Source organism: Sminthopsis crassicaudata, chromosome X, assembly GCF_048593235.1.
Source record: "Sminthopsis crassicaudata isolate SCR6 chromosome X, ASM4859323v1, whole genome shotgun sequence".
NCBI classification, from domain to species: domain Eukaryota; kingdom Metazoa; phylum Chordata; class Mammalia; order Dasyuromorphia; family Dasyuridae; genus Sminthopsis; species Sminthopsis crassicaudata.
The window spans coordinates 79,933,074-79,957,868 of NC_133623.1; the positions used below are offsets into that span (position 1 = coordinate 79,933,074).

At 36.3% G+C, this 24,795-nt stretch overlaps 1 protein-coding gene across 2 annotated transcripts in view; it reads left to right on the forward strand.

Moving 5' to 3' along the window:
* The first annotated feature begins 842 nt into the window (after window positions 1-842).
* Window positions 843-24,795, forward strand: part of LOC141548952 (uncharacterized) — a 91,775-nt gene continuing 67,822 nt past the window's right edge. For both annotated transcript variants that reach the window (XR_012484167.1, XM_074278280.1), the window contains exons 1-2: window positions 843-1,113; window positions 14,827-14,963. The gene's annotated coding sequence lies outside the window, so the exon portion shown is untranslated. The remainder of the gene's footprint in view (window positions 1,114-14,826; window positions 14,964-24,795) is intronic.

A 24,795-nucleotide genomic window follows, 5' to 3' on the forward strand; every position in this document is an offset into this window, starting at 1 on the left:
GTATCACTATGTTCGAGTCAAGTTAGTGTGTCCAGCCATGGCTGATCAGACAAATGGAATGTTCTGTCACGGGTCGGACATAAATAGTCCCTATGAGTATCTGGGGAGGATTGTCTAACTTTGTATATCTTGTGTTTCTTCTGAGCTAAATCATTTCTGCTTTGCTCAAAGAACACAGCACCTTCTCTGATGTGAGCACACCATGCTGGGTGTTTCTGTGCCAATGTCTCCCATGACAATATGGTGGTTAGTGCCCAACAACTCCAAGAGAAATGCCAGGAGCAGAACAGAAGATGAGGAGTTCAGTTCATTAATTAAGTAAATGTTGTATGTATACACTATTTGTAGATGTGACCAAGGCCTTTGATACTGTCAGTTGTGAGGACTTATGGGGAATTATGTCAAAATTTGGTACTCCAGAGAATTTTATCAGTACAGTATGATAATTTGTAGACCAAAGAAGAGATAGATGAAGGGGAAGATGTTTTACATCACCCTTGTTACATGCAATTCTAAGGTTGACACTATACACTAAATTGGCCCTGACCCTGACATATCTTGGCAATGTGATCCAATGAACTTCGAGGTTCTAGGCTCTTCTCCTCAGACTACAGGCTGGGAGAGGCTGGGGACAGCACCTTGGGGGTTTTGCCCCCCAACTGTTACCTAATGGGAAAGAAACAAAAGTAAAATGTGGAAAGTGGTCCTCTGGATAGACAGATTGAGATCTTTTCCCCCTCTATCTCTATATCCATTTCAATCACTAAAGAAGGGCAGGTTTGGAAGGGACGAGGACTACATTTCCCGTGATGCTCTGGAGAGGCCTCCAAGCATTCAGCTTCAAATTGACGCAATGGTTTCTTCAGTCGGCCATAGGAAGGCATCCAAGGGGCGGGATCACATGGGGTGAGGTGGGGGCGGGGAAAGCTGGGGTTGCAGTTGCCTAGGAGACGTCCCCAGTATCCAGCATTCATCCTTCTCTGCGAGAGTGGGAGGATGGGCTGCGAAGGCTAGGTGGAGTCCTGAGTGCCTGAGTGAGGAGAGACCTGGCCCCACACGCCGGAAGTCCTGGGCTCGGTGACCTTGCAGCAAATGAGTAAGGGGGCTTAAGAGGTAAGAGGGTGGGGTGAATCTGTGAACTCAGTGGCCCTCCCCCTTCTCTTCCCCTCTTTCCTTTGTTCCCTTCCTCCTCAATCCCCCCCTTTCCTTCCTCCTTCAATTCTTCCCCCTTTTCCCCTCCCATCACCACCTCCTTTTGTCCCCGAACCCCCTCCTTTCTTCCTTCTCCTCCTCTGAACCTCCCTTTTCTCTTCCCCCTCTCTGCAGTTTATGCCAGATACATCTTGTTTCTATATATATTTTTTCACTTAAATTTCGTCTTTTTCCATTTGTCTAAAATCTGCCTTCTCATTTACCTCCCAAAATAACAAAAATCAAGTCTTTAAGGAAGTATCAATAGTCCAGCAAAACAAATTCCTGCATGGACAAAATCCCCAGCCCCAACCCCCCAAGTGTCCCTCTGCATGCCGAGCCCTCACCTGTTTCATCATTTGCTTTGTTGTCCCTTCTTTGTTCTCGAAGAGGATCTATGGCCTCTGGAGGGTGATGCCTTGAGCTGTAAGTGAATGGGATCGAAGTGGCAGAAATGGTGCAAAGTCACCACCTCCCTCTCTGTTCCAGTCTTGGGAGTCCAGTGGAAAGACATAGGTCCAGACTACTGGGAGTGGCCCCACGTGAGCCATGAAAATTTCTGCAGATTACCAGTACAAACCTAGCAGGAAGAATTAGAAAGAGAAATTTCACTGAATATAACTACAGAATACTGGGGAGTCTGCCTGCCAAAACAAACCCAGGAAGAGAAGTGGGGAAGAGTAAATGGTGAAAATAAGCCTAATATTTTTAAACTTTTAAAATAAATAAAATATTTTTATCTTAAATATTATTTAAAATAAAATATTTATACACTTTTGTAATATTATCCATAAAATTATTCTTTTTTTTAAAAAAAACAGTATTTTATTTTCCCAAATACATGGAAAGATACTTTTTGACATTCACCTTTGCAAAACCTTATGTTCCAAATTTTTCTCCCTCTCTTTCCCTTCCCCCCTCCCCAAGACAGCAAGCAATCCAATATTTCCATATTTGTCATGCTCTGTAAGAAAAAACAGATCTGGGGTAGCTAGTTGATGTAGTAGATAGAGCACCAGAAGTCAGGAAGACCCAAGTTCAAATCTGGCCTCAGACACTTAACACTTTCTGGCTGTGTGACCCTGGTCAAGTCACTTAACTCCAATTGCCTCAGCCAAAAAAAAAAAAGAAAAATAAAGAAAAAGAAAAAGAAAAATCAGATTAAAAGGGGAAAAATGAGAAAGAAAAAAGCAAACAACAACAAAAAAGGTGAAAATACCATGTTTTTGTTGAGGTTCAGAAGGGACCCCAAAAGGTTGGTGGTTGCAGACTGGTGTTGTGAGATATCTTTATTTGCAGACTTGAACCCATCTCCAAGTTAAGGGGCAAAGTTTATTGTAATTGTAACACCAGTTGAAGTAGGCTAAGTTCCAAAAGAATTTAGCATCAAAACAAAACAAAACAAAAACAAAAACCTAGGAGCAAGGAGACAAATTTATCCAGTTCTTCATGTTATTGATATGCTAAATTTCTGACTTAGAGGTAGAACTGAGGAGTGGTCTCAGGAATCTGGTTATCACGGACCCAGCAGATTATATATCTGACAATCAGCAATGTTTGTAGGACTGTCCTAAGGCCAGAAGACTTTAGAATCATTGACAGACCCATTGTTAGAACTATAGCACACATAAAGTGGGGTGGGGGCCTTAGGATCCATAGTATATTTTCCCTAAAGTCTAAGGGAAGAAATATTATTTTATTTCTATGCCAGATTTTTACAATTATTGCTGTACAAATGGGGAAGGGTGCAGGTGTGAGTGTGGGAAGGGGGACCTCAGGATCACTGATTCTAAAGCCAGAAGACTTTAGAATCATTGACATTATTAGAACAGAAGCACTCTAAGATCAGGGGACCTTATAATTATTGTCATATTTCCTCTAGACGCTGTACCCTTTCAATCTCCATAGTTCTTTATCTGGATGTGTTTGGCATTTTCCATCCCAAGTGTTTTGGAATTTCCTCAAATTACCTCATTGTTGAAAAGAGCTATGTCCATCACATTTGATTATCATATAATCTTTCTGTTACTGTGTACAATGATCTCCTGGTTCTGCTCATTTCACTTAGCATCAGTTCATGTAAGTTTCTATAGGCTTTTCTGGAATCACCCTGCTGATCATTTCTTATACAAAAATAATATTCCATAACACTCATTATCATAACTTATTCACTGATGGGCATCCACTTATCTTCCAAGTTCTTGCCACAAAAAGTACTGCCACAAACGTTTTTGCACATGTGGGTCCTTTTATCTTTTTTATGATCTTTTTGAGATATAGACCCAAAGTGAAACTGCTGCGTCAAAAGGTATTCACAGTTTCATAGCCCGTTGGGCATACTTCCAAATTGCTATCCAGAATGGTCCCATTAGTTCCCAATTCCACTAGCAATGCATTAGTGTCCATTATCTTTTCCTGTCATTTTAGTCAGTCTGAGGCATGAAGTGATACCTCAGAGTTATCTTAATTTGCATTTCTCTAATCAATAGTGATTTAGAGCAATTTTTTTCATATGACTAGAAATGGCTTTAATTTCTTCTTCTGAAAACTGTTCATATCCTTTGACCATTTATCAATTGAGGAGCAGTATGTATTATAATTCATTTGAATCAATTCTCTGTATATTTTAGAAATGAGGCCTTTATCAGAAACACTGGCTGAAAAAAATTTCCCCCAGTTTTCTGCTTCCCTTGGTTGCATTGAGTTTTTTGTTTGTTTGTGCAAAAGCTTTTTAATTTTATGTAATAAAAATTATCCATTTTGCATTTCATAGTGTTCTCTAGTTCTTTGGCCATTCACTTCTCCACAGATCTAAGAGGTAGACTATCACTTGTTTTCCTTATTTGCTTATATAGACCCATTATGTCTAAATCATGAACCCATTTCAACCTTATCTTGCTATATAAGGTGTTAGGTGTTGGTCAGTGCCTAATTTCTGCCATACTATTTTCCAATTTTCCTAGAAATTTTTGCCTAATAGTGAGTTCTTATTCCAGAAACTGGAATCTTTGAGTTTATCAAACACTAGATTACTATGCCCATTGACTTTTATGTCTTGTGAACCTAACCTATTCCACTGATCCACTACTCTTATCACTTAGTGATGGGGTACAGCTTCTAGGGGAAATATAGCAGTGATTCTGAGGTCCCCTGACCTTAGAATGCTATTGTTATAACAACCTGTCTATCAATGATTCTAAAGTCTCCTGGCTTTAGCAGTACTATAGTACAGTCCTACAAACATTACTGATTATCAGATAGACAGTTTGTTGATCAGTGATAACCAGTTTCCTGAGACAATAGTGAATAGACCATCCCTCAAATGTAAGCCATAAAATTAGCAAATAAGTAACACAAAGCTCTGGTCTCTCTAACTTTGTCCTGTAAAATTATCTTTCTACTTCTGATTCTGGGCTAAATCCTTTTTGAACTTAACCTTCAATTGGCATTACAATTACAATAAACTTTGCCCCTTGACTTGGACATGGGTTCAGGCCTGCAAATTCTCTTGAGATACTTGGTGACACTAGTCAGCAACTCCAAGCTTTTGAGGTCTCCATTCTGAACCTCAACATTAGCCAGTACCAAATGGTTTTAATAACTGTCCCTTTATAATATAGTTTTAGGTCTGGTATACCCTCCTTTGCATTTTTTTCATTAATTCCATTGAAAGTTTTGACCTTTTCTTCTTCCAGATGAATTTTGTTATTATTTTTTCTAGCTCAATAAAGTAATTTCTTGGCAGTTAAAGCACTGAATGAGGAGATTAATTTAAGTAGAATTGTCATTTGTGTTATATTAGTTTGGCATACCCATGATCACTTGATATTTTTCCAATTTAGATATAACTTTATTTATGTGAAAAATGTTTGTAAATGTGTCCTAGCTTTGTCTTGACAAGTAGGCTCCCAAATATTTTATATTTTTTACAGCTCTTTTAAATGGGATTTCTCTTTTTATCTCTTGCTGTTGGGCTTTGTTGGTAAGATATAGAAATGCTGATGATTTACGTAGGTTTATTTTATATCCTGCAACTTTGATGACAATATTTATTGAAACAACCTATGCGTGGGTAATTTTCCAACATTGTCCCTTGCACTCACTTCTGTTCCAACTTTTCCCTTCCCTCCCTTTACCTTCTCCCCTAGATGGCAGGCAGTCTCATACATGTTAAAATGTTAAAATATATCTTAGATACAATATATATGTGCAGATCCGTACAGTTCTCTTATTGCAGAAGAAAAATTGGATTCAGAAGGTAAAAATAATCTGGGAATAAAAAGAAAAATGCAAGTAGTCCACATTCATTTCCCAGGGTTCCTTCTCTGGGTGTAGTTGATTCTGTCCATCACTGATCAATTGGAACTGAATTAGGTCTTCTCTTTGTCAAAGATATCCACTTCCATCAGAATATATCTTCATACAGTATTATTGTTGAAGTGTATAATGATCTCCTAGTTCTGCTCATTTCATTTAGCATCAGTTCATGTAAGTCTCTCCAAGCCTCTCTGTATTCCTTCTGCTGGTCATTTCTTACAGAACAATAATATTCCATAACATTCATATACCATAATTTATCCAACCATTCTCCAATTGATGGACATCCATTCATTTTCCAGTTTCTAGCCACTATAAAAAGGGCTGCTACAAACATTTTGGCACATACAGGTCCCTTTCCCTTCTTTAAATATTTCTTTGGGATATAAGCCCAGTAGTAACACTGCTGGGTCAAAGGGTATGCATAGTTTGATAACGTTTTGAGCATAATTCCAAATTGCTCTCCAGAATGGTTGGATTCTTTCACAACTCCACCAAAAATGCATCAGTGTCCCAGTTTTCCCGCATACCCTCCAACATTCATCACTAACTTTTCCTGTCATAATTAGCCAACCTGACAGGTATGTAGTGCTATCTCAGAGTTGTCTTAATTTGCATTTCTCTGATCAGTAGTGATTTGGAACACTTTCATATGAGTGTAAATAGTTTCAATTTCATCATCTGAAAATTATCTGTTCATATCCTTTGACCATTTATCGATTGGAGAATGGCTTGAATTGATAAATTAGAGTCAATTCTCTATATATTTTGGATATGAGGCCTTTATCAAAACCTTTAACTGTAAAAAATGTTTTCCCAGTTTACTTCCCTTCTAATCTTGTTTGCATTAGTTTTGTTTGTACAAAAGCTTTTTAACTTGATATAATCAAAATTTTCTATTTTGTGATCAGTTATGATCTCTAGTTCTTCTTTGGTACAAATTCATTCCTCTTCCACAAGTCTGAGAGATAAACTATCCTATGTTCCTCTAATTTATTTATGATCTCATTCTTTATGCCTAAATCATGGACCCATTTTGATCTTATCTCGGTATGTATGGTGTTAAGTATGGGTCCATGCCTAGTTTCTGCTGTACTAATTTCCAGTTTTCCCAGCAGTTTTTGTCAAATAATGAATTCTTATCCCAAAATTTGGGATCTTTGGGTTTGTCAAACATTAGATTGTTATGGTTATTGACTATTTTGTCCTGTAAACGAAACCTATTCCACTGATCAACTAGTCTATTTCTTAGCCAATACCAAATGGTTTTGATGACTGCTGCTTTATAATATAGTTTTAGATTAGGTATAGCTAGGCCACCTTCACTTGATTTTTTTCATTAGTTCCCTTGAGATTCTTGACCTTTTGTTCTTCCAGATGAATTTTGTTGTTATTTTTTCTAGGTCATTAAAATAGTTTCTTGGGAGTCTGATTGGTATAGCACTAAATAAATAGATTAGTTTGGGGAGTGTTGTCATCTTTATTATATTCAATTGGCCTATCCAAGAGCACTTGATATTTGTCCAATTCTTTAAATTTTACTTTATTTGTGTGGAAAGTGTTTTGTAGTTTTGCTCATATAATTCCTGACTTTCCTTTGGCAGATAGATTCCCAAATATTTTATGCTATTGAGTTATTTTGAATGAATTTCCCTTTGTATGTCTTGCTGTTGAATTTTGTTGGTGATGTATAAAAATGCTGAGGATTTATGTGGATTTATTTTGTATCCTGCAACTTTGCTAAAGTTGGGGATTATTTTATGTATTTATTTTTTCTGAGGTTGGGGTTAAGTGACTTGCCCAGGGTCACACATCTAGGAAGTGTTAAGTGTCTTGAGACTAGATTTGAACTCGGGTCCTCCTGAATTCAGGGCTGGTGCTTTATACACTGCACCACCTAGCTGCCCCTGGGCATTATTTCTAATAGCTTTTTAGTAGAATCTCTGGGGTTCTCTAAGCATACCATCATATCATCTATAAAGAGTGGTAATTTGGTTTCCTCATTACCTAATGTAATTCCTTTAATCTCTTTCTCAACTCTTCTAGCTAAGGCTAGTGTTTCTAACACAATATTGAATAGTAATGGTGATAGTGGGCAACCTTGTTTCACTCCTGATCTTATTGGGAATGGTTCCAGCTTATCTCCTTTACATATGCTGCTTACTGATGGTGTTAGATACTACTGACTATTTTAAGGAAAAGTCCATTTATTCCTATACTCTCAAATGTTTTTATCAGGAATGGATATTGGATTTTATCAAATGCTTTTTCTGCATCTATTGAGATGATCATATGGTTTTGTTCATTTGCTTATTGATATAGTTGATTATGCTAATAGTTTTCCCAATTTTGAATCAGCCCTGCATTTCTGGTATAAATCCTACTTGTTCATGGTGTATTATCCTGGGAATGATTTTCTGTAATCTTTTTGCTAGTATTTAATTTAATATTTTTGCATCAATATTCATTAGGGAGATTGGTCTATAATTTTCTTTCTTCATTTTCAATCTACCTGGTTTAGGTATCAGTACCATGTCTGTATCATAAAAGGAATTTGGTAAGACTCCTTCATTCCCTATTTTTTCAAATAGTTTATATAGCATGGAGTTAATTATTCTTTAGATGTTTGGTGTAATTCACATGTAAACCCATCTGGTCCATGTGATTTTTTCTTAGGGAGTTGGTTAATATTGCCAACCAATATTATTCTTAAAAATAGGTGTGGAGGGGTTTCAAAAATGAAATTCCTGAAGTATTAAAGAATGCAATTAAATATAAAATGGTGAGATCATTTACTTTTAAAAAAAGCTTTTTGCCTTGAAACCATCATTTGTCTCTTTGTATCCTTTAATTCAGACATCTATATACTGGACTCAGTCAAAATAAGGAATTTGGCATTAGCTGTCAGTTTACTTTGTTGTGACCTCATTGCTTGTTTTCTTTTCTGTAAAATGGGCTAATAATACCTTCCTACTTCACAGTATAGGATTTATATAAGATAAAATTGAGATAATATGTGGAAAAAACTATTTATAAACTACATAAAGCTCTACAGATATATCCACTATTATCTTCTCTTCAGTGCACTCAGCCTTCACTAGTACAATTACAGCTATCTCCATTGCTGCTGATCACAACTCTATGCATTGCTGTGTTCCAAAATATTCCTCTTCTTGTGGCATTCAGATTTTTCAAACTTAACATGCCTGGTGTTTGGATGACAGATAGTCATCTGTCACCACACCAGCTGGGGAAATTTTGTCAGCTTGTCATGCCTACCATAACTTCTGCTTTACTACCACAGCTTTAAAATATTCAGTCTAATCTTCATGGAGACATTTTAGGGATATAAACACTATAATTGGTCCTTTGAAGTTGCCTCTATGTTTACAAACTAAATGAAATATTAAAGAAAATTAAATTTGCATTAAGTGGTTTTTGATTCTACTTTGAGATTGACATTTCTCTCCATTCACATAACTACTACCCTCACTAAGGACTTTATCATCTCTCATCTAGATTAGAGTAATAACCTCTTGACCATTCTCTCCATTTCCTAATCCATACTCAATACATCTACAAATTAAAGTTCTTAAAACACAGGTCTGATTATGTTGAACACCTCAAAAATCTTTAGTAGCTCTTTCTGCCATTAGAATAATTAATAGTAATCAAGAGTCAAGAAACACTTATTATCTACTCTGTATCATGGACTATGCTAAGCTCTGGGGATACAAATTTGAAAAAAAAAAAAACCTTCAAGAGTTTATAATCTAATGAAGAAGACAGTACACAAAAGAAACTTAAAAGGGGGAGGGATACCAGAGGGTACTTGGCTCAGAGCGTAATGCTCCTAGAGTGAAAACTAAGCAGAGCAGTTGGTGGGAAATGACATGCAAACTCCCCACCCTGGCTTTCCCCTATCTGACTCCCATCCTTTCATATGGCAATTGATAGTTTGCATTTTTTCTTTTGATTAATATGCATTCTTTTCCTTCTTTGCAGAGATGGGGGGGCTTTTGGTATAGAGCACTGCACAGCATGTTTAGACTTGGTTGATTTTTCAATTAATTCTTCTGAAGGTCCTTTTCTTTTTATAAATCTCCTGTTATAGAAGATGACTGTAGTCTGAGGACAGGGAGAGAAATATCGAGAAATAAAGATGATATAAAAACAAAATAGATCAATAACACTTTTTTAATCCCAGGTTTTTACTATCCATCAACTTTCATTATCAGGAAATAAATCTTATTGTTGTTATTCTTATATCAATTCCTTATATAAATTGTGTATGGGATCTTTCTTGTAGATTTTTCCTTAATCGACTTTTCCCCCAATTAACTACTTCTTTTTAAATTTTATTTGAGCAAAAGCTTAGCTCAAAGGTTTAAAAAGAAGAGCCTCCAGAAGCAATCTAGCTCAATACCTAATTTTACAGATGAGGTAACAGGCCCAGCAACATTAAATGACTTGCCTAAGGCCACAAAAGTAGTAAGTATAGGAGACTTTTAAAAAACATTAATTTTTAAATTTTAGTTTCAAATTTTTCTCCCTCCCTTTTACCTCACCCTCACCTTTTAAGAAGACAAGCAATATGACATCATCTATATCTGGGAAGTTATGCAAAATGTATTTTCATATTAGCCATTTTGTTTTTAAAAAGCTAGAAAAATAAACTTTAAAAAAACAATGTTTTATGCCAATTGCTTTAATCTGCACTCAAAGTTCATCACTTTTCTCTCTGGAGATGGATAACATTTTTCCTCATGAGTCCTTTGGAATTGGCATGAATCAGAATAGTTAAGTATTTCACAGTTGATCATAATTAGACTATTGATATTACTGTGCACATTGTTCTTCTGGTTTTGCTCACTTCACTTTGCATCAGTTCATACAACTCTTTCCAGGTATTTCAGAAAGCATCCCCCTCATCATTTCTCATAGCACAATAGTATTCTATCATAATCATATACCACAACTTGTCCAGCCATTCACCAGTTTATGAGCATCCCCTCAATTTCTGATTCTTTGCCACTACAAAAAGAGCTGCTATAAATATTTTTGCACCTATCAGTCATTTTCCTTTACCTCTTTAAGATATATGCCTAGTAGTGGTATTGCAGGGCCAAATGGTATATATAGTTTTATAAGGCCTAGTTCCAAATTGTTCTCCAAAATGGTTAGGTCAGTGTGCATTAGTGTCCTAGTTTTTCCACAACTCTTCCAGCATAATGTTTTCCTTCTGTTTCACCTTTGAAGACCTGGTGCCTGTAAGATAATGGTAGGTTCCAGAAATGGAACCCAAAATACCAGAAATTTCATTGTATCTCTTATGACAAAATAATAACCCCAAACGCTGACCTGCAGTAGCACTTCCAAATGTACATAGAGGAAAATCCATTGTTTATAACTGAGCCTTCTTAGCCAATTCCAATTCCCTTCTTAAATTTTATTCAGTGCCTGGAGGCATTCTTCTCCTTCCCTCCCAACTTGACTACCTTAGTTTTTCCATACTTAGTTTTATGTCTTTTGAGAGACTGATTCAGTAGATGTGTTCTTACCTGATAAAAGTATCAGGGCTTAATATTATTTGATGGCGGGGAAGGGGGAGTGAATGATTGATTCAAACAACCTATACCCCTTACATAGTTTGTTTAAAAATGTATATTAAAAGCTCCTTATTTCTAATGATACTTCCAGACTCTTCCTCCATTGGCATCATTCATCAGGTTTAGGAAATCCAAGTTTGTCACTTAATCCATATCCTGGTAGCCATATACACTGGAACCTGTGGGAATTTTTTCCTTCTTTCTCATTGAATCCAGTGCCTGGCTCATAGTTTTCCTCTCCACAACTTCTTCATTCATACTATGGCAAATGCTTTATTGCTTCTTTTCTTATTATGTTTTTCACTAAATAGCTGTGCTTTTTGTGCTGGCTAAGTAGAGTGGAAAGGGGCAACATACTGATGGAGGCTCATGAATTATTAAGTATCGTGAACCCGTGTCTGCTTTTCCCAGGTGACCCACTATGTGAGATGATAGCACATAAGATACTATATCTGTAATTCTTCTAGCAGAAATTTGTTGTATTATCCAATTGATGATTCTGAATTCTTAATACAAGGGAGATAAATGAGATGTGAGTCCTCAACCTTGGAAGAATAGTATCAGCAAAACTAGACCAATCAAAGGTCAGAGTTACCTCTATATGGATTTCCTAAACCTGATGAATGATGCCAATGGAGGAAGAGTCTGGAAGTATCATTAGAAATAAGGAGCTTTTAATATACATTTTTAAACAAACTATGTAAGGGGCAAATTATTAGAGGAGTGGGAAGGTAAAAGTTCCTTGAACTTATTAAATTGAATGGCAGCCCATTCCTTGGTTCAAGAAAAAGTTTTTCACTCTGTCCCTCTTCACCAAACAAGAATCCTTCAAATGTTTTCAGAATGAAAATGTAGTAATGTAGGTTTAATATTGGTCATTTACATGAAGATCTGGAGCTAGCCTGATCTGCAGATCAGAGTATGGAGAATAGAAAGGAGAAAACTCATATTTGCTGTCAACAAAAATTTTCAGGACTATTTTCAAAACCTGCACCTAAATAAAGTTTTCCCATTAGCACAGAGCCATAGTTGTGTATCTTGATCAAAGAGATTTTTATAAGGAAGGCAGGGAGAAAGCAGATGAAAAATACATGATGTCCCCAAAGTTTTAGTGTAACTTAATCATTAAAGCTTTAATAGTTAAAATTTGCCCCAAGACTTTGTGTATATGTGTGTAGATATTTAAGAATAGAAATTTGTATTAGTTTGTTTTATTTTGTTTGTAGTAGTAAATTTCATTTTTTATTATAGTTTTTTATTGACAAAACATATGCATGGGTAATTTTTCAACATTGACCCTTCTGTTCCAACTTTTCCCCTCCTTCCCTCCATCCCCTTCCCAGATGGCAGATAGTCCCATACATGTTAAATAGTACATTTCATTTTTATGCCATTTTCTCTTCTCTGTTGTGATCTAGATAGGGTTTTTTGGATCTGTAACTGCGTCTCTAAAAAAGAAGACAAATTTCCTTTAGAGAAATTGAGAAATCATGCTTGTATATGTACTAAGCCTATTTGTGAAATCACATTTGTATGCACACTCAAGAAATGATACGTTATAGTGGATAAAGCACTGAATCAAAGGCAAAGATTTGGGTTCAAATGGTGGTTCCGACTCTTGTTAGGGGTATGATCTTGGGCAAATCATGGGACTTCTATGAATCTGACTGACAACTGTGTCTATACAATGGGGTGGTATGATTTGTATTGTTCTATGAGAAGCATAGGATGACTTGAAATTTAAAGTGCTGTTCGAAGGCAGACTATCCAGCCCTGATTATGCCAACTATAGGGCAGCACACCTTCTGAGAAAATCCTGAGATACCAAAGAAAGAGGGGCTCATGTCAGCTTATTAGTGGCAGGTTAATTGGGCTATGTAAGGGAGTTTACTTATAAGGGGACAGTAGTCCTGGATGGTATGAGGACAGAATAACATAATGGATTCCCCACACCAATCCCAGGCCAGGTCGGAAATTATATAGAAACAGAACAAAAAAGGCAGAGTGCCAGGATGGTTTAGTTATATGTCAGTGTTCCCATGGGATAGTGGGACCTTCTTTTGCTATTCACGTTTACTCAAAGCAGTTTACATTCTCTGTGAAACTCAAGGTGATATTTTTGGGCTCTGGCTTACCCCTGTTCGAGTGCTTTAAAGATGTGAATTATTAACTTACTCATCTTTCTTATTAATTGGGAGTCACAAATTAAAAGAGGAGAAAAGTTTGATTCAATTTTGTATCCAGAAGCCTAATGCAGATACTAGTAGGTGGCTTTTAGGGGTTTTCCTTTCTTCTTTGACGTATATATTTGCCTCCCCCTGCCTTCCCTGACTACATACATCCTCACTAGCTATGTGAGGAAGCGTCTCAATCATAGGCTTTGGACTAAGTATGGAAAGTCCTTGAAAGCTTTTGTGGGAAATGAACTGATGGCAAACAGGAAATCTGTTCCATTGGGCCAAGGGATTTCATCATCCTCTCTGGGGTTTCATGCAACAGCAAGGCATCGAGTAAACTGGAATCAGAGCTGGAAGGAGCTGAATTCTGTCTAAACACCCTACAGAGTCACTGGGGGGAGGGTCACTTGGCTCATTCATCAGTGTTTGTAGATCTTGGAAAGATGGAATTAGACTTAGAATTGGGGGAAATGTAAAACTCTTTTAATGACCCCAGACTTTCCAGAGAAACAAAAGCTTGTCTTTTAATGCCAATAGTTTTCTGCTATTTATATGACTCAAAGACATGTCACATAGAGGACTCTAAAAATTGAAAATGGGCATTTCAAAGATGTTGATGCAAAAAGAACTAGTGGGCATGCACAGGCTGCCTGGCAAATATAGCAAAGTGAAATGAAAAGATTATCAAGAAAATACATCCTCGCAAAGGATGAGGCTCTGTTAACAGCAAGGGCAAAGTCAAACAAGTGGACAGCCAAAGTCTTTCCTTGATTTCCTTGAGATACCAAGAAAAAGCCAATGATAGCCTCTAGTATATTGGGTGAACTTGTTTTGATGAACTTACTGACAGCCATAGATGGAGTTGTAATGCACTGGCAGGTTCTCATTGAAGAAAACATCTAAATTGATAAGATCAATTGTCCATTTGAGTACTTGAGAATATAGAAAACACAACTTCCTCAAATCTATACAAAATTACTTTATAAGTGATATTATATATTCCCAATGTTGAAGTGAGAATGCTCAGAGTACTTGGTTTATCCTTATATCCTCAACATCCTCATTTGTGTATTGTGTACTTTGTGTATTGATTTGTGTATATTTGATCATCCAGGAATCTACTAAGATTATGAGCAAATCCCTTGAGAGTGGAAACCTTGATCTTATTCATTTTTATGTACCTTCTCAGTTTGGGATCTTTCAGAGTAGGAGCTCAAACCATGTTTGTTGCAAAAAAATTTTAAAAATCTGAAATGAATTGGATACAATAGTTTAAAATTTAAATAATAGAAAGTTCCATTATTAAAGAACCTGAATTTGAATCCTGGCTCTGCGATTTACTGCTGATATGAGTATGGACAAGTGACTTCTCTCTTGGTTTCCATTTTCTCAAATGTAAAATGAATGGGCTAGATTAGAAAACTCTGTGATCTTATCTAGTTCTATGTACCATGATCCCATAAAATAATTTTCTGTACTATTTGCCTGAAGAGCACAGCCCTAATATTCACTTCCTTTTGATGGATTTATAGGAAGAAGTTTTTTTCCTGACAAAAAGAAAAAATGAAAAATAGGAGAGGCGAGAAAGGACTTTTGAAAAACTCATCTACTTGAAATCGCGTCTTCTCTGGGCTATCTCCGGAACCTGGCACTTACAAGTTCCTGCAAGGTAGAGGGAAAGGGGGGGGAAGGGGAAGGACTTCTGCACTTCTACATTCTAGGGTAACCTGCAAGTCTAAACTCCTATAACCATAATTCATAAGCTCCCACGATAGTTTAAACTATGACTTTCTATCAATAGTGAGCTAGTGAACACAATTAGCTCAAAGCACTGGTGGATACTAATAGCATATTGAGAACAGTAGTTACAAAACCTTCCCTTTTTAAACTCCCATAAATACTATGGAAAGAGGCCCATATGTAAGAAACACATGTGACAAGATCAGGTCCCACTTCTAGCAGCTTACACCCTCCAAATCCTTTCTCAGGGGTAGAGTCATCTGCATGCCAGCATTGCCTTCTGGGAAGAGTATTTAGGTGGGCTCTCCAAGCCTACTGCTCTTGGATTTAATCTTCATCTTCGAGGACTAAGAGACCTCCCACTCTTGAGAGCTGCTTCCCGTCTGAATGAATGAAGCATTTATTAAGTACTTACTGTGTACAAAGCACTGTGGTGAGCGCTGGGAATACAAATAAAAAAAAAAAATAAGGGAAACAACACAAAGAGAAGGTTTTAGCTACAAGTCAAAAGAAAAGCTCATCTAGTTGTTAGAGTAACAACAGAACAGATGGTCAGGAACCTTCTTTCATGTTATTCTACTCATACTGTCTCCTGTTTCTTTCTATAGTACCTGGCAGCTTCAGCTAGGCTGACTTTCTTGCCCGTGGGTAGTAACTGGGTAGTTGGCAGTTGTTGGAGATACCTGGCCCCTTCTCCACCACGTCCTCAGGTGAGAGCTGGGTGTGCCATCTTCTACTCATCGAACAGGTAGCTCTGCTAAAAAAAAATGCCATGGCTAATGGGTTGGTAGGGAAGAGGGGAACTCCCCCTTCTCCTTTGGGGCATGTAGTCCGTACTGCACAAAGTGTCTCCCCCCACCCCTGGGATGCCTCAGATGGTGAGCTCAGAATTGCAAGGCCTGTCAGGAGCATGTATTCATATTTTGAAAAAACAGACTGTTAACACATCATAAATGTTAACACATTAATACCTTATTTCCTTCTTTGTCTTCAAACTTGGCTTGCTTCCACCCCTATCACTTTGTTTCTATTCATATGCTTTGGACACAAGAAACTGTGGTGATTGAGTCTAACTCTAAACACCCTGTCCTTCTGCCTTTAAAGTCAGCAGAGGTGGGCTGTATGAGTCCAGGGTTAAAGACCTAGGCTTTGGTGGTCTCTTTGTAACTGCCTTAGCAGTAGGATAAGCTTTGATTCAGCTTGAAAGCATGCAAACTAAAGGAAAATCACAGAAAAGTATCTAGCCCTTCAAATTAAAGCGAGCAGTGTGCCAGTAACAACAACGACGAAAGACCCCATGATATGTATTTTTCTTAGTTGGTTTCCTAACACTAAGTGCTTTGTAGATGAGTTAGGTACAGCAATACCATTGGTCTACCTTTGGACTGAGGTGATACCAAGTCCTTTCTTTGGCAATGTGCATTAAGCTGATCAGAGGAGCCAAGTGAATATCACTCTAGGCAGAATGAGCTTGTCTTGTACCAGAGCAAGTCCAAAGTCCCTCTAGACTATTGTGCCAGGACTCGATTCTACAGGGACTTAATTCTGGACTGGCTGTAACATCCATCCTGGATTCTTAGACTCCAGGATTTCTAAGGGTTAGGGTCCCATACTGGGAACTCCACTCCCTGCTCTATCTAGAACAGAAAAGGATGTAGGAAAAGGCTAAAACCTCAGGCCCATTTCTCAAAACCACATGCCCTAAGTAGGGCAGAGGGGAATAAGGAAATAGTCCTTAAACTTCTCCCTTTACCACATAATATCACTTCCCATGAGTGAGAAAATCTTAACTCTCAGATGGACAGGATCAAGAAAAGGCTGGAGTATGGTCAGTCAGGTGCTTTTAAAGACACTTTCAGCTGTGTAGTTCTGCTCACATGCGAAAGGTTTCCTCTATTCTCTTGCATCTTCCACATGGGGCATAAGCTCTCCCAATTTCAGAAATTTGCTGTTCCCCACAAATATGCAACATAATAAGGGGGATAATGAATACATAGTATAATGAACATTAAAGATTTTTTTTGTTTTGTAGATTATCTTATGTATAGTCTAATATATATGAATACTTGACTTTTTATTTTTATTTTATTTTATTTTTTTGTCTTTTTTATTAATTTTATTTATACATTTTTTGACAGTAAATATGCATGAGTAATTTTTTTATAACATTATCCCTTGTATTCATTTTTCCAAATTTCCCCTCCCTCCCTCTACTCCCTCCCCTAGATGACAGGCAATCCCATACATATTAAATGTGTTACAGTATAACCTAGATACAATATATGTGTGTAAATCCAATTTTCTTGTTGCACGTTAAGTATTGGATTCTGAAGGTGTAAGTAACCTGGGTAAATAGACAGTAGTGCTAATATTTTACATTCACTTCCCAGTGTTCCTTCTCTGGGTGTAGTTGTTTCTGTCCATCATTGATCATTTAAGATTGAAAATAATACAAAATAAAGTGGGGTATCAATTTTTCAGTTTTACAACCTGAACTTTAGGAAAATCACTTTGGTGGCTGAATAGATAATGAGTTGGAGTAGAGTGAGATTTATGTCAAGTAGACCTATCAGCAGACTATTGCAATAGTCCAGGCACAAGGCAATGAAATAATGAGGGAGAGTTGGAAGGGGATGTTGGTATGAACTAAAGAATAAGTTCAGGCAGTGCATCAGTGATTGGAGAGTCATAGTGGCAATGACAAGGAAAGTAAGTAGCATGGAAGCAATACTATTAAGATAAAACCAATGGAATGTGTTACTAGATTGGATATTGGATAAATAGGAATTCAGGATAATTTCTGGGTTGTAAGTTTGGGGGACTGGGAAGAGAGTGTTTCCCTCTCCAGTAATAGGGATAACATAGGGGGAAAATAAAGAATTGCACTGTGGACATAATGAGTTTAAGATGTCTACTGAATGTTCAGTTTGATATGTATGAAAGACAATTGAAGGTCAATAGAAAGATTGGGACAGGATGGGTAAATTTGAGAATTATCATTACAGACATAGTAATTATATTAATGAGAGCCAATGAGAGCACCAAGTGAAGTAGTACAGAAGAAGATAAGAGGACCCAATATATTTAGTGGACATGATCTGGAGGAGAATCCAGCAGACAAAACACAGGAGGTCTAACGGGCAGGAAAAGAACCAAGTAAGATTGGTGTCCCCAAAACCTAGGGAGGAGAGAAGTATCAAGGAAGAGAGAGTAGTTAGCAGTGTCAGAGGCTGCAAAGAGGCCAAGGAGAAAGAGGACTGAGAAAATGCCATTGGATTTGGCAACTAAGGGATCACTGGTAACTTTAGAGAGTAATTTCTGTGGAATGATGAGGTCAGAAGCCAGATTTTAAGGGATTAAGAAGAGAGGGAAAGGAAAGGAAGTTCAGGAACCTGTTGTATATAGCCTTCTCATTGAGTTTAGCTACGAGGCAGAATACATACATACATACATATATATATATATATATATATATATATATATATATGTATATGATGAGAGTGAGGATAGCAGGATCAAGGGAGGGGTTTTTTTTAGGATGGGGAGAAATGAGCATGTTTGTAGGCAACAGGGAAGAAACCATTAGAGAGGGACAAGTAGACATTTTTTCAGGAGATGATTAACATATTTCTCCATCTATTTTCTAGAATCCTGATTGGTCATCATATTAATCAGAATTTTTTAGTCTTTTAAAGTTGGTTGTTTGAGGCAGCTAGATGTCACAGAGCATAGAGCACCAGCTCTGGAGTCAGAAAAACCTGAATTCAAATGTGACCTCAGACACTTAAACACTTGCTAGTTATGTGACCCTGGGCAAGTCACTTAATCCCAATTGCCTCATCCTCCCCCCAAAAATATTGTTTGTTTTCATAATGTTGTCACTGTATAAATTAGTCTCATGTCTCTTTATACTTTACTCTGCATCAGTTCATTTAATTCTTCATAGGTTTCTCTGAAACTGTTCTTTTCATCATTTCTTTTAGCATAATCGTATTCTATTACATTATATACCATAAGATTTTGGCTATTTTTTCACACAGTCAATGGGCACCTCCTTAATTTCAAGTTCCTTGTCACTAAAAAAGAGCAGCTATAAATAATTTTTTGTATATATACATCCTTTTCCTCTTTCTTTGATGTCTTTTGGGTATGGGCCTTGGACAGGATCTGACAGTCAAAGGGCATGTATTGTTCAACGACTTCTTAGGCATTGTTCCAAGTTGTTTTGCAGAATAGCTGGACCAATTCATAGCTCTTCTAACAATGCATTAATGGACCTATTTTCCTGAAGCCTCTGAAACATTTTAATTTTCTTTTTTTGAAATTTCTGATAATCTGACAGGTGTGATTTGGAAATAGAGTTGCTTCAGTTTGCACTTCTATTGTTATTAGGGATTTGGATCATTTTTGTATAGTTTTTGATAACTTTGATTTCTTTGAAAATTGCCTATTCACATCCTTTTCTTCTTTATCAACTAAGGAATGACTTAATCATACAAATTTGAGTCATTTTCCTACATATCTTAGAAATGAGACCTCTATCAGAGAAATTTACTGCTACACTTCTTCCAGTTCTCTGTTTGCTTTTAGTTTTAGTTCTTAGTTTTGTTTGTGCTAAACTCTTTAAACTTTTTGCAATTGAAATTGTTGATTTTATTTTCTGTGATCTTTCTGTTCCTTGTTGGGTCATGAACTCTTTCCCCACCCGTAGTTATAAAGAGCAATTTCTTCCTTGCTCCACTAATTTGTTTATTTAAAAAAAATTCTAAATAATGTTTCTAATTCTAAATTCATTTCTAACGCTAAGTCTAAATTAATTTCTAATGGATTATAACAAAAATAAATTAAAAATAAAATAACAGATGTTAAAAAACAAGGCTTTTGATTTTTTTTGTACTACAGTCAGTTCCAGAAACTTTCTTCCTCACATTGACCAAGCCTTGAAACAAAGAAAATGAGGTACGTAAAACTAATTAGTACTGTGACCATGTCTGCCAGTGTATGCAGTATCCCATACTTGTTTATCCCAATTTTCTACCAAGAAGAGGAAAATGTTAGAGTCAGAGTTGACTCTTTTATCATTTGTCCTGTGTGACAAAGATTTGTTAGTGCATTTCTTTGAAGATCACCTTGTGTCATCTTCTAAAAATACTCAGGGAAAAGATGTGTGTGTGTGTGTGTGTGTGTGTGTGTGTGTGTGTGTGTGTGTGTGTGTGTGTAAAATTCGAAATAGAATGGGAACCTGCTGACTTTTTTGCCCTATCATAATCCTCTTTTCCCAGAGGTTTCTCCTTTCTTTTCCTTGTTTGTGGTATGTGTAGTCTTTTCTTAGTGCAGTGCCAGAGGGCACTGCAGTCAATAGAACCCCAGACCTGGAGTTAGGAAGTCTTATCTTCCTTAGTTCACATGTGACTTCAGACACTAACTTTGTGACACTGGGGAAGTCACTCTCCCCTGTTTGCCTCAGTTACCGTAAAATGAGCTGGAGAAGAAAATGGCAAACCACTTTAGTATCTCTGCCAAGAAAACCCGAAATGAGGTCATGAAGTGTCAGTCATGACTGAAAAATGACTAAACAACAAATTTTTTCTTACTTAGGTTTTTTATTTATCTGACTTTCTGTCATCAAAGTATTTCCTATTTACACTTTACCATTTTATTAGGTTTATAATAGCAGAACTTTTCAATGCTGTATGAAATTTCGGTATTGCCCTCCAATATCCAATTTCATTATTGCTCATGATGTGTCCTTTTCTTTCTCTCCAGGGCCTCTATTCATTCCGAGATTATCTTGGTAGTGTAAATTGAATTTCTCCCAAACTGCCCTCCAGATTTTTCAGCAAATTTTTTTGAACAATGAGTTCTTACCACAGTAACTAGGATCATGGGGTAATCAAACTTGAGGCTAGTAAGCCCATTTGCTTTTGTATTCTGTCTACCTAATCTTTTCCATTAATTGACATCTGTTTTTTCCACCAGTACCAAATCATCTTGCTATTTACTGCTTTTCACAGTATTGTTTGAGATCTGGCTCCTTTCCCAATTTTTTCATTTTTTGCATTGTTCTTCTTGACCTTTTTTTCTTTAGATGAATTTTATGCTCTGTGATTTTTTTCCCATCTCTATGAAGTAACCTAATTTTTTGGTAGTTTGACATGGCAATAAACTTATGTAATTATCATGTTTATTTATGAACTCTACCTATCCATGTGGAATTCATATTTCTCTGATTGGAGGTTCTGTTTTGAAATACTGTTTTCTGGTTGCAGTCACATAATTACTATGTTGTTCCTATCTTGGTAGATAGACTCCCAAATATATGATATATTTTGTACTTGTTAATGAAAACTAAATGGAATTTCTCTTTTGATTTCTTCTTGCTGAATTTGGTTGAGAGTAAAGAGAAATGCTCATGCTGTGTGTGGATTAATTTCATATCACACTAGTTCATCACCATTACATGTAATGTTTCTTGTTTCTTGGTTTTGAATATATATTATTTAGCACATTAAGGGAGAGTCAATTTATTCTTGTGTTGTCTAGGATTGTTGTTTTGTCTTGTTTTTAAGAGAAATACATATTTTGTAAAAAAAACAACTTTTTTGCAATTATGTAATCATGATTTTTGTTGTTCTTGTTTATTTATGTGGTTAATTATGTTTGTAGTTTTATTAATATTAAGCCAACTCAAAATTCTTGGTATAATTGCAATCTGATCATAGTGTAGAATCTTTGGGATATGTTGATGTAGATTCTTGGCTAAGTTTATTTTATACTTTTGCATCAGCATTTATTAAGAACACTGGTCTATTTTTTCTTTCTTTTGACTCTCCCTGATTTATTTATCAAGGACTTATTTGAATCACAGAAAGAATTTGATAGGATCCCTTTTAAAATATTTTTTACAAACAATTTGCACAGTATTGGACTTGGAATTAATTTTTTAAGATCAGTAGGCCAGTTAATACATATTTGTCATTGTGTCTGTAGGTAGTACAGTAGGCACTGTACTAAGCTCATAGGATACAAATACAAAAACAAAATAAAACAAACAAAAACAAAACTTCTTGCCCTCAATGAGTTTACAGTAAAATGGGGGAAATAAATACAACAAAAGTGAAGGGGAGAAATCATGGAGATTGTACATGCCTGATGGTGGAAAAGTCAGCGATGGCCCCGAAGTAGTGCAACTAGGTGAGAAAGGATATGTTTGGAGCTGAGCTTTCTCCTTAATGGAACTGATTCACAAGAATAAACTGCCAAATTTGAAATAGTTTTAGAAAAAATACTATTAATACAAAGCAAAATATTATTAGTACATAACAAAAAATATCATTAGTACAAAACACAATGTTAGGGAGACCCAAAATGAGAATGTTTCAGGGAGATGAAGGACCTGGAGGAACTCTAAATTCCTTGTAGCCATCTCCAGGCTTCCTGGAAAGTTTCTGGGGTCAAGATGATATTCTAGGTGCAGCATGATTATAGAAGCAGAAAGCTGTATGATAACAAAGAAGTACCCTGACTTAACTGAGTTGTCTTTCTTATTGTCCATCTGGTCTAAAGATTGATATAATTCATTTAATTAGGGATAAGGACCAGATTGGTGACTAACTTTTCCCAATGTCTTGTAGTCAGAGAGCTCAATCTGAGTAAGTCTCAGGAGCTATAAGTCAGGGGACTAAAACTTACAACAGGAAACAAAAATATTGGAGTCACTAGTATCACAAAAATCATGATCCCTGGTTTGTCATAAAAGTTGAATAAATTTACTAGAGTCATTAATTCATTCTTCCCTTAAGGAAACAAATCTCATTAAACAGACTGCAGATAGACAGACTGCATTTAGACAGTTCACAATGGACCGATTCAGAGGGGAGATTTATATATTACCCAGATAACCATGGAAACTAAGGTCAAGGAAATCTTCCTTCATTTGTCCTAGGCCAGAGTAGCCGACAAATAACTAAAACACTTTAGGAAACTCAATTTCTTTGAGTTATCTGACAGTAACAAGACTCAATACAATTTAGTACAGCCTCCTACATTTGGTTTTCCAGGAATTAGTTCATGTGGTGAAAACCAGCTCAGACCCAGAGCTAATTCTATTAATGACAGAGCTCTATGAAGAACATCAAATTAGGGGCCCATAATTCATTGGAATTCACCAGAGATTTTCAGCTTTTACATACTATTTGGTCTTTTGATCTTTACTTGAGTTTAGCCTGATATGGACAATGCCATGGGATCAATGAGAGCTTGACTTGAAAAATGAGCCCTTCTGCTTCTTAATATTATCAGGAGAAATTTAAAAATAATATGGAAAAATAATAATGTTTTACAATTATTAATGCAAGTTTATATGTAAAATCCTTAATCTAATTTAATAATCTTATAAAAAGTAAGCCTAAGAATTCATTTAACTAGTTTCTTTGGATGTAGAGTTAACCACAAGCTCATATTAAACATAGTAAGATCTTTCATACTTGCATTCCATTATAGTAATTTGGAGATTTTTTTTTCCTGAGGCTGGGGTTAAGTGACTTGCCCAGGGTCACACAGCTAGGAAGTGTTAAGTGTCTGAGACCAGATTTGAACTCAGGTCCTCCTGAATTCAAGGCTAGTGCTCTATCTACTGCACCACCTAGTTGCCCCATTTGAAGATGTTTTAGTATTAATTTATTAATTAATAGATTTAGTTTTGCAGCAACAAAAACTTCTGTAGTTTACTTTATCTGATTATAGATATTTAGGATTTATAGAAAAATGGAAGGACATGATTAATTTGAAAACTGTCCCTTCAAGGGGTGATCTGACATAAACATAACAGAAGAAAAACTTTGGTAAGTGTGTTTGATTTCAGATGCTGTCATAATTGGTGGCAGCTAGGTGATGCTGCAAGGGAATAGAGCACTGGGGCCTGGAATAAGGAAAATATAAGTTCAAATTTGGCCTCAGATACTCACTAGTTGTACAACCCTGGGTAAGTCGCTTACCCTGTTTGCCTTAATCTACTGGAAAAGGAAATGGAGATCCACTTCAGTATCTTTGCCAAAAAAAATTCCATATGGAGTCACAAAGAGTTGGACGCAATTAAACGACTGAAAAACAAATGTCATAATTAACAACTAATCATGCAGTAAAATAGTCAGGTTCAAAATTAACCAGGTGAGAAAATATCCTGTTCAGAAAGGAAATAGCACAATGGGGAAACTGAGTCAAGAGGAAGCATCTTTGCTTACTCAAGGTTGTTCCTTCAACTTTTCCAGGCATAGACATCCATGTTTAGAAATTCTCTGACTATATTCTGTTTGGACAAAATATAACATTCCCCTTGATATAGATAAATTATTGGCTTAATGGAAATTCAGATACCTGTACCTGAAATCAAAACTCATTCCCATATCAGATTATAGTCCCTAGAGGTTTTACCTCAAATAGCAGAATTTCACTAATGACAGTTTTAGGGCTGTGTAATTATTTTTCTCATATTGCAGTAACAGTTAACAATAAACATGTATAAGGACATCTTACTATCCTTCATTTATAAATTAAGAATAATCACATTCTGGAATTTCTCATATAAATTATAGTTGATGTTAATATCCCAGAAAAATGCCAGTTACTATAACTGGTTTTACCTACTAACTATATTATTTATTAACCCCCTACAGCAAAATGAAATCTTTGAATCTAAGATCTATTGTTACTAAGTCAGCTCCAAGATATAATCTTATTATATACTCTTCCAGGCACACTTC